General features: G+C 40.8%; 1 protein-coding gene across 13 annotated transcripts in view; it reads left to right on the forward strand.

Annotated features, from left to right (window-relative positions):
* ANK3 (ankyrin 3) overlaps window positions 1-1,906 on the forward strand; it is a 436,797-nt gene extending 434,891 nt beyond the window's left edge. For all 13 annotated transcript variants that reach the window (XM_075257454.1, XM_075257453.1, XM_075257455.1 and 10 more), the window contains one exon: window positions 531-1,906. The gene's annotated coding sequence lies outside the window, so the exon portion shown is untranslated. The remainder of the gene's footprint in view (window positions 1-530) is intronic.
* Window positions 1,907-10,502: the final 8,596 nt, after the last annotated feature.

The raw sequence follows: 10,502 nt of genomic DNA on the forward strand, positions 1-10,502 counted from the left end.
ACATGCTAAGACGGGGTCTCATTATAGATTTTGCCCAGAAGCTTTAAGTTGTGCCTCTGGTTTACATCAGTACCAAATGAGTGGGGATTTGACTTTTTAGCACCCCCGCCGATCAGCTGTCCTTTCTGTGTTTGCTTCTATCTACCTAAATGCTCATTTACTTAATAGTGGTGGTGTGCAGTACTGCAGTTTTGTCCCATTCAGGTGCGCAAGAAGTAACCCCACCACTCCTAAATAGATAGCAGATGGTAAGCAATGAAGAGCTGGTCCTGTTGGTCCTTCGAACAGCAGATTAGCAGGGGTGGAATCTGACATTGATGGCCTACCCTATGCGTAGACCAAAAATATCCTGATCCTTGAAAGTCCCTTAAAGTAAAATGAGTGCAGTCTTCAGCACTATCCATACCATCAAAATACTGGAACCTTAATGAATTACATCTGAAAATGCACCCAGCATAGCTTTTGCAGATGGTGTGAACAGAGCTTTATGGATGAACATTCATGCTAACCCTCTGGTCTTTTCCCTACAGGATGAATGGTTACTGCCAGTATTCAGAAGAAAAAAAATAATTAGTGAAGAACACTGAAAAACAAAAAAAGTGTGTGTTTGCCGCTTCCACACATTAACCGCATGGGTTTTTTTTATGCAAGAAACCTTTATTTTAGCATGAGCCAATTATACAGAGCATGGGAAATCACCTTCATTCGGATGGGGTCAAGGAGTGTGTAGTTTACAATGCAGTGTACATATTAAATACCATGCTGTTAATGCCATCTCTTCAAGCATCTGGATATTCCTGGCGCTGGAACACCACCGAAGAGGATGACATCGGATGGACTTGTGAAAGACACAATAATCACTAAATAAGCAACAGTTCGCCTTATTTTTCATGTACCCTGAAAAACCGGGGTCTAAAATGCTCTTGATTTTCTTTTATAAATCATCAATGGATTTGCTGTAAATAAGTGACACTTGTATAAAACTCTAACAAGACTACAATTGATGTTAATAATGCACCGCCTGGTAACTACTTACCGACCGAAGATCACTCACATACCCATATAACCTGATAGGTGTCCGACAATACTTCACCGATGGGGTATATACTGGGTGCGTCTTCACAAAATCTTGTATATTATCAATTCAATTGTTTGTATATGAAAAAAAAACAAAAAAACAAAGCCAAGCAGATTTTACACAAATTTTATTCTGCTGCAAACTGTAAAAGTACGCAACAAAACAGGGACTTCTGCTATCCCAAATCATTTTCTTCAGATTAATATTTTGGTGCATGTATCACTCACTTTACTTTGATTTAAGCCTTGGTTCAACTTTGCAAAAGCTACACTAGAACACAAACCAACATCGGAGCTATCCACACGAGCCCTTTATCGTATTGCTGTTGCCAACCTCTCATGAACTTTTCAGAGGAAAATAATACTATATTGTACAGTAGTGCATAGTTCCCAGCACTCACTGTATTGCTTTTACAAGGGTTGGGGGTAATGGAGTGAGGTTTTTGGGATTTTTTTTTTTTTTTCCAAGATGAAGTTGTGCTTGAGCAAGAAGCACAAAAAGAAACTGAAAAGGAACAAATTAGATCTTAGGCAGGCAGCACGATGTAAAGTCCTTACTGTATTGTGTACTGGCTATAAAGATGTAGACTCTTTTCAGTAAAGCCAATCATCTGTATTCATTCTAGCAGTGTAATATTAGGTTGTTAATGCTGCTGTGTTTTAAAAGGGCATTTTTATTTTTTGGGTTTTGGTGAAATCTTTTCATTTGTTGATTATATTCATATGGAAACAGCATTCATGGATACTAGCTCTAATAACAATGTATGAATCAAACACTGGATGATCTAGTTGATTATTTAAAACAAAAATAAATTGTGTTTAAAACTGACCCGCGGTATTATTTATACAGAGTACAGTGAAGATTTATTATACAGTTTATTATTTCTCAAGCTAAAATGACATACATTGTATAATGGGGCAAATTTACTGATACTGTCCAGGTTTTAGACCAGGGGTGCTCACACCTTTTCAGCATGTGAGCTACTTTATAACATGACCAAGTCCAAAGATCTACTACCAACTTCTTGTGGGTGGGGCCTGTGGGCATGGCGGAGCAGGAGGCAGCGGCATTCTGTGGTTGCCTAGTAACGGCCCTTGCTCAGCATGATGGGAAGCCACAGAATGCCCACAACACGGAAGCAAGGCTGCTGCCCAGGCTGACAGTCATCTGTCGATGACTCTCACGCTGTGCTGTGAACAAGCACTACGGACTCTTGCAGGCCGGGCAGCAGCAGCTCTGGGGGATGATGCGTTCCCCGCTCTTAGGGATGGAGGGAGCAGCCGGGGTGTTGCTTGTTCACAGCGCAGGCTGAGAGTCATCTCCGGACACTGGCAGTCCGGGGCCGCCGTAGCCCTGACTGCGAATGAGTGCAAGGGCCTTGAACTCGTTCGCAGTAAGGGCTGCGGCAGCCCCGGACTGCCAGTGTCCGGAGATGACTCTCAGCCTGCGCTGTGAACAAGCAGACACCGGGGATACCTGGCTCCATCCCATGATCAACCCCTACGTCCTTTGCGATCGACTGGTAGATCGTTATCGACGTATTGGGCACCCCTGTTTTAGACAATGCAAACTTAGCCTAGATTCTCACAAACATTGTGCAAAACAGCTGGGAAAAGTGTACATTTTTCACGCCCGTTTTGCATCCGACGGCCTTTTTTTACATAACACAGTGTATTGTGGGATCTGTGAAAATGGGTAAAAATCGGACACGTTCTATGGTCATGTGAATAGTCCCCATTCACTTACAGTGAATTTAACATGGCTGTGACGACCATTAAAAAAAAAAATGCCGTCACGTGGCTGATTTTTACAGTCATGTGACTGTAGGCTTAGTTCAGACTGTCTTACACTAGGTTCACACCTACAATGGGGTTTACGAAAAATGGAAACCCAATCCGCTTAATAAAAACGGGTTACCCACGGACCTCATAGACTATAATGGGGTCCACCGGTTTTCCACCCGAAAAATGCAAAGAGAAAAGTCCTGCTTGTAGGACTCTCTCCACATTTTTCAAGTAGAATGGGGGACGGAATACCTGAACGGTCCTCAAACGCAGATGTGCTCCAAGCCTTAAACTGTGCCAGGTTTATCAAAGTGTCTGATGCTGTTTGATAAATCTGTAGGAATATTGGATTCTACACCTCCTATTAGATGGCATAGCTTATGCCAGGAAAATCTGGCAAATTTTGGTACTTGTTGTTGCAACTTAGACCACAGACATTTTCTAATAAGCCTTTCCATTGTATCAACACGTCTTATCATGCAAGACATAAATATGGCATAAGCCATGTAAGACATTTTGGTGTAAATTCAGCCAGAATTTGCTGCATTTTGCTAAGTAAATCTCTCCTTTTCTTCCTGTACGCTGTGCATGAGAATGACAGACTATGTTCAGCTATCACTGAAGTAATGGGATACTATTGGGGCAAATTCAGACAACTGTGGGTGATCTGAGTAATATGGTCCATGTGAAGGCCACATTTCCTGGACTGACTTTGCTTTACTTGAAGCGAACTTATTGGGGCAGAGTTATTAAAATGGTCTAAACGTAAGGCTACAGTCACTCCATCCTACGTTATGCTTAAAATATGCGGAGGTCTTTTCTCTCTGCCGATTTCAGCCAGATACTTGGCGGACCCCATTATAGTCTATGGGGTCCGTAGGTTTCTGCTTTTTAAGCAGATAGGGTTTCTGTTTTTCAGGTCCCCAAATGAACCCGAGGAACGGGAACCCGATCACTAGTGTGAATCTAGCATTAAACGGTCTTTATTGCCCATAGCAATCAATTAAAAGGTAGACGTCATTTCTCAGGAGCAGAATACAAAATAGGAGCCGCGCAGTGATTTGTTACGACACACAGCTGTCTGAATTTGTCCTAATAGCTACACATTACTATGATGATGGGTGAAGAGGTGTAATTTAGGCTAAAGCCTCTCATGGAGAAATGCAGCTAATGGTGTGGAAAGAAATTCAGCAGGCACACAGTTTTTTCCACAGCATTTTTCGTTGAATTTTTAATGCATTTTTCTTTCCCCATTAACTATATAGGGAAAGCAAATTTGATTCCGCAGCCAAAAATAACACGCTACGTTTTTCAAAAATTAAAACACATCTTTTTCACAACGTGTGGATGATATTACTGAAATCTCATTTACTTTGCTGGTATTGTAAAAAAAATTATTTTTTGTGTACCCCAATGAACAAATGTTGTATTCATTGGGGGACAGCACCATGGTGATAGACCTGCCCCTTGGGAGGCTGACACTAGGAATAGCAAAAGATGTCGGCTCCACCACAGAGCTATACCCACAGACACTATGCTGGCCAGTTTACAGCACAGCAGTAGAAGAAAGTGCCAATAAATCACAACGATAGTCAATACATCCTCACAGTCATAACTACCATGAACAAGAATTCAGTTCAATAATCTCCAACTTTAAGGCTGAAGTCACATATTGAAGATACTGCAGTTATCAAGAGCGGATTCAAAAGGAATTAGACATCTTGCTAAACACACTATTACCCTAATGTAACATGTGGCCTCAGCCTAATGCTTGATAGAAGGCGTACAGCCCTCCTCCATATCAAGACAACTCTATAGAAGCTGTCCCAGTGGGCAGTATACCACTGTTGTCCCGGGTTTTTTATGGTTCTGCCAAGAAGCTTATATGACAACGGGAAGCATCAGCTGGTCTTCTATTTCCCTTGCATCTCCCAGTGCAGTAAGACTTGATGTATTAACCTCTTCCGGACTGCTCATAGACTATATACATCCAGACGGTCCCTCTCTTGTTCTGCATGGACGTACCAATACATCCTTGCAGCTTTAAGCAGTTGCACAAATTGTGCAGCTGCAGAAGTGGGGAGCCATGCGTTACTATAGCCGGAGCTCCCCTCAATGAGCGCTGCACACACAGCTATGGGAGCTGTCATATTGCAGCCCCCCTCTGACCCAGTGGTCATGTGATCCACTGGGGATCAGAGATTGCTAGAGCTCCTGGTCCTAGAAAACCCAGATCAGATCAGCAGTCATGAGCAGGAGGTTGCATTCCTCCCATAACTGGAGCTAAAAATTCCCAGTCACAGGGAAATCAGCCACCCACACCAAAAGAAATAGTACTCACATGTCTCCAAAGGTCTATTATGACCTTAAGGGGACTCAATGTAAAATCTATAATATAAATAGAAAAGTAAAAAAAAAAAAGGCAAAAATAATAAAATAATATGCCAAGAACACGCCCTATTTAGTAGCACTTTGTGTTATTAAAAAAAATAAAAATAAATTAAAAAGTGAAAGGTGAAAAACAGACAATTTCTTTTCTCTTTTGTTTTTCTGAAATAAAAAAAAAAAAATAAAACATGCAAAAACAAAAAACAACAAAAATAAAACCCTAGGTGTCATCGAAAAAAAGACACAGAAATTAGTTGAATAACACAAATGATAAAAATGTTATAGCCCTCAAAACTGTACATACGGGAAAAACTAAATTGTGCCTGGTCCTGAACCAGAGAAATTGGGCCTCTTTGATAGTGGTTCACAAAAGGGTATCATGAGCAGGGGCCCCCTTTATGACATCCATATGCCCTTACAGGCAACTTGTTGTTGTGTCACAACCACTTTGAAGAGAACCTTTCATCACCTCTACCAAGTCCAGCTCTTTGCATTATGTAATGGGATTCCAGCACAGTCGGATTCTTTTTCTGTAACCCCCTACTTTTCCCAAGCAATAAGTGTTGTTCGTTTTAATGCCTAATATTCAGCTCTATAGTGTCAGGCAGGTGCACACATGGGGACCTAATTGAAACCTCTGACACTGTCCACCTATGAGTGATGCTGTCAATTACACTCCCTTGCTTGCTCCTCCTGACAGTGCCCACCTTATAATACAGAACCTAAGTAACATATTGGGCGCCAAAACCTGCATTAATTACTCAGGGATGGTAGGGGCTGAGAAAATTGTAAGTGTGCTGGAATCCGTGGAGTTATGCCTATTAACAGGTGTAAGAACTGGGGTTGGTAGAGGTAGTGAAAGGTCGTCTTTAAACGTCTACTTTTTCAGTCACAACCCAATGTTTAGTCTTTTGTCCATTTTCTTTCTACTTGGTGGTATAAAAAATTACTCTTTTTGACACTGTATTTAAAATGACAGCCTTAGAGTCATCTTCTTCTTGTTACTAATGACAGTAGTATTTGCCATACATTTCATTTCACTACCTCAGCACCTGTAATGGGCCTTGTACACCAGCCAATGATTTCCTTATAAAAATGTCCCCGTTCAGCTGATCATATCTTTTAGGTCAGTATAAAGATTCTCATTGCTTGCTGCAGATTTCCCTGTGTAAACAAATGATGAGCTGCCAGCAACATGCAAGCTGTATGGGGACAAACAACTGCATCACTGATCATTCATCTCCATACAGTGTGCATAGGTACATGTAAATGATAAAGTATTCCATCATCATCATCAATAAGACTTCATTCTGACCCGTGTAAGAATGAAGTCTGCCCGTGTAATAGAACCTTTACAATTCTATTGCTCATTCCTTAAACTCCTTTGAAGATTTTGGTAATGTTTATCCTCCCCCCCTCCTTTTTTTCACACTACAGTAATGATGACACAACAAATCTAGCTTTCCTTTTATTACCTGTCAAAAAGAATTAGAAAACAAGAAAACAAAAAATACAAGAACAAAAGAACATGGATGGCTTTGGTACGGCTCACTAACGCTAGGTTAACATTTGCACTTGGGTTTCCATACAGAGGATTCGCTTGTGGACCCCCCCCCCAATGGAAACCTAATCCACATAAAAAAGTGGTTACTTTAGGAATCCCGTGGACTCCGTAGACTAATGGGCCGCGTGGTTTCCGTTCGGTTTTCGCCCGAAAAGGGCGAAAAATGCGGAGAGAAAAGCGCTGCTTGCAGTGCTTTTCTCTCTGCATTTTTCATGCGGAGAGGGGAACGGAATCCCCGTACGGGGACTGGGCGCAGATGTGAACCGAGCGCCTTAGCTTATGGCGGAAATCCTATTATTGGTGTTCATTTGGTACACTAATAAAAACAAATAAGTGTTGCTCAAATCCCAAATACAGCGCAGTGCATGAAGCTTCTAGAAATGTTATACGTCAACTATTGCTAAAATGCAGACATGGCCATAGAACTGTTTATTAAGAGGCAGCTCTGATGTATTATTTATTTAGTATTATTTATTCATTTTTTTTATTCTTTATTCCTTCTGATGCTTCAGTGGAGCCTGATCTAATTGACAGCTTTGTAATATAAAATTCATCTCTGCCCCATTCTGCAATGGATGACCAGACAATCTCCCGGTGACATCCCTTCTCTATTACTCCTACTTAGAGAAATTCCAATGGCAGAAATATAGTAAAGAATTGCTGCTTACGCCATAAAGGGGTTTTCAAATCAATTTTTCATACAGATGGGTTGTCCTACACCCACACCCTGCAAAGACTAGCTGTTGCAGCAGCCTCTGGGTGCCAGAAGCTGCTAAAGGATGAGCAATAGTAAGAGAAGAACTGTCATTCCCTGAAACTACTCCTACACACTCCGCATCCATGAGCAACTTCCAGCAACTGGAGGCTGCTACAACAACTGATCTGTGCAGGGTCCGGGAGTTGGACCCCCACAGATCACATACTTTGATCGAAGAAAAAAAAAATCAATCAATCAGTCTGGAGCTGGAAACCTCCTATAACTATAGAAATAGCACAATGTCTCATCCTTGTAAACATAACAGAACAGAGAAATGGCTTTATTTGAGTTTTGACAATATTTATTTTCATTCCTGTCTTTGACTTTAGAGAGGATCTTTAACCACCTCCAACAACCCTCTTTACTCCAACTAAAGGGACGTTCCCATCTCATGTATCCAATCTATACTGCTATTTTATGCAAATTCAAGAGCTTTCCTAAACACATTGCTAATATAATGCTGCTTTGTTTGCCTGCTATGTGAGATTATTCCTCCCATTGCTTACACATGCTTTCCATGAAGCACGGCCTATGTGATAAACAGAACAGATGATGTAAGTCACTTCTCTTTCGAGGGGGGAGGCTGAGTGCTCTTACTGTTATGTACAGCTCTGCAGCAGGACAATCAGGTCAGCTAACTGCAGTTTGATGATAAAGCCCAGTCTGTTATCTCTCTATGTAAACACACAGATAACACCGAGTTCCATTCTGTAGAAACATGGTAAGCATTCTATACAAACCTGTGTAATGTAATATACATTTATTGTGCATATTATTTGATCTGCATTTATATTAGATTTCTAGCAATCATTATAAATGATCACTCATGGTAAAGGAAGGGTCAGTTCATACAGAGTTTTTTGCCAAGGATTTTGACGCTGAATCCGCCTCAAAATCAGTCTCCAAAAAATGCCTCCCAATAGAACTCTATTGGGAGGCTTTTTTGGAGGCTGATTTTGAGGCAAATTCAGCGTCAAAATCCTCGTAAAAAAACTCTGTGTGAACTGACCCGAAAAGTTTATATTGTGATTCTTCATAGTGTCCTGTTTATCAAACAGTCAAAGCCACCTCTCCTAGCTTGCTGAATCATACAGGAAATGCAGAGACAGCAGGCAAAGCTGCTGAGACAGAAAGATGGGAAACCTTTAATAGCAGCTGCTCCACCAATTCTGGCACAGTTGGAACTTTTCCCTTACCCCCACCGTTACTGAGCAATTAACACTGATCGTTTTGGTGCCTGGTATACTATTTATTCTCTGTACCGTCAGGAGGATGGTGTCAGGCAGACAATAGAGATGCAAACAAATTCCAAACCGTTTCCCTCTTAAATTGTCCATAAAGTTGTGAAACATGTAAGCAAACTATAGAATGCTTTGTAATAACAAGGTCCAGTTACATTCAATAAAAATGTATGAACAGTCATTGTCAACGCACTGCATTTGTGAAATAAGGCAATGAGATCATGATTTTTTTTCAGATTACACCTGTTGCTTTACAAGTCTATTCTCACAGCAAATATCTATAGGCTGCAATAGGATTTGACAAACAATGGCACCATGTAGGACAACGTGATCCCAACTACACAGTACAACTGCAAAAAGTTATTTCCTCTGCCTACTGAGGCCACTAACATATGCCAGGAATTTATCCCATTGTCATGTTCCTCAGGCGACATTCATTTTATATTTCAGGAAACAATGAATAATAAACTAAAGGAACAAGTCCTCAATCATTTCTATTATTTTCAGATCAAGCCAATTATAGAATGATAAAAACTTTAATTTATACCAGCAAAGGATGACAACTTTCTGCAGGTTGCTTAGTACATGCCTTTCTCTATTATTCAATGACTGTGTCAATCTAGTTTTTCATTTTTATGGAGACTTTTTATAATCCTGTATAATTGTGATCGATACATGTACTCAAGTCACAACTAGATTCTTCCAAACTTTCCACATTAAATTGGAAATAGGACTAACACTGGGTTCACACTAGCGTTCCGCTTTCTGTTCTTTGGGTCCCGAAAAACGATCAGCTAACCTGCTTAAAAAGCGGTTACCCGTGGAAACCTGCTGACCGCATAGACTATAACTGGGTCTGCAGATCTCTGTCGAAAAAAGGGGAAAAATGTGGAAAGAGTCCTAGTTGCAGGACTTTTCTCTTTGCATTTTTTAACTGGGTTCAAGGATGGATGGATGACCCCGAACATATAGCGAGCACTAGTGTGAACCTAGCCAAATTTGGGAAATGTGGAAACATGGCTGGTCTCAGGTTGGATGGTAAACATTTCCTATGGTTGTCCCATACGTCATAAGAAAAAAAAAAAAGATAACTGTTGCTATATATAAATTAAAAAATAAATTAAGATATATGCACACATGTATAGTGGAGCAGATTTATTAATTCTTGTACTCCAGTTTTCTGGCAACTTCCAAAGAGGGGCAGTGGTGAGTGTGTTCACACAAGGGCACAGCTTGTTACAGTCACATGACAGTAATCAGTGCTCTGTCTGGTAACGAGCTGTGCACCTCTGTGTACATCACATGATCATGGACAGTAAGCAAAATGAATGACAGCAAGCAGAGATCTAGAAAACCATGAGGAATTGATACAGAAAGTGTACTGGAAAACTGTACAACTATTCATAATACTAATAACATCATTTAATTGGTGAAACTGGACAGCCCCTTTAAGTAGACTGGGTTAGCAAATAGGATTCCAGGACCAAGGTCTGATGAATTATTTAACCCCTGCAGACAGGAAAGGGTGCTGCTGGCATGAAGAGGGTCCTAGAGACACTATGTACCAGGGGGATGATGTAGCAGCAAGGGGCTGAACAGGAAATTAGATAGACTCCGGCTCTTTCTCTTTAAAAAGGCTATTCAGGTGCTGCTAGTAGATTTTGAAAAGACTCCCCTGGTTTTTTTTACA

The sequence above is a fragment of the Leptodactylus fuscus genome, chromosome 10 (assembly GCF_031893055.1).
Source record: "Leptodactylus fuscus isolate aLepFus1 chromosome 10, aLepFus1.hap2, whole genome shotgun sequence".
Taxonomy (NCBI): domain Eukaryota; kingdom Metazoa; phylum Chordata; class Amphibia; order Anura; family Leptodactylidae; genus Leptodactylus; species Leptodactylus fuscus.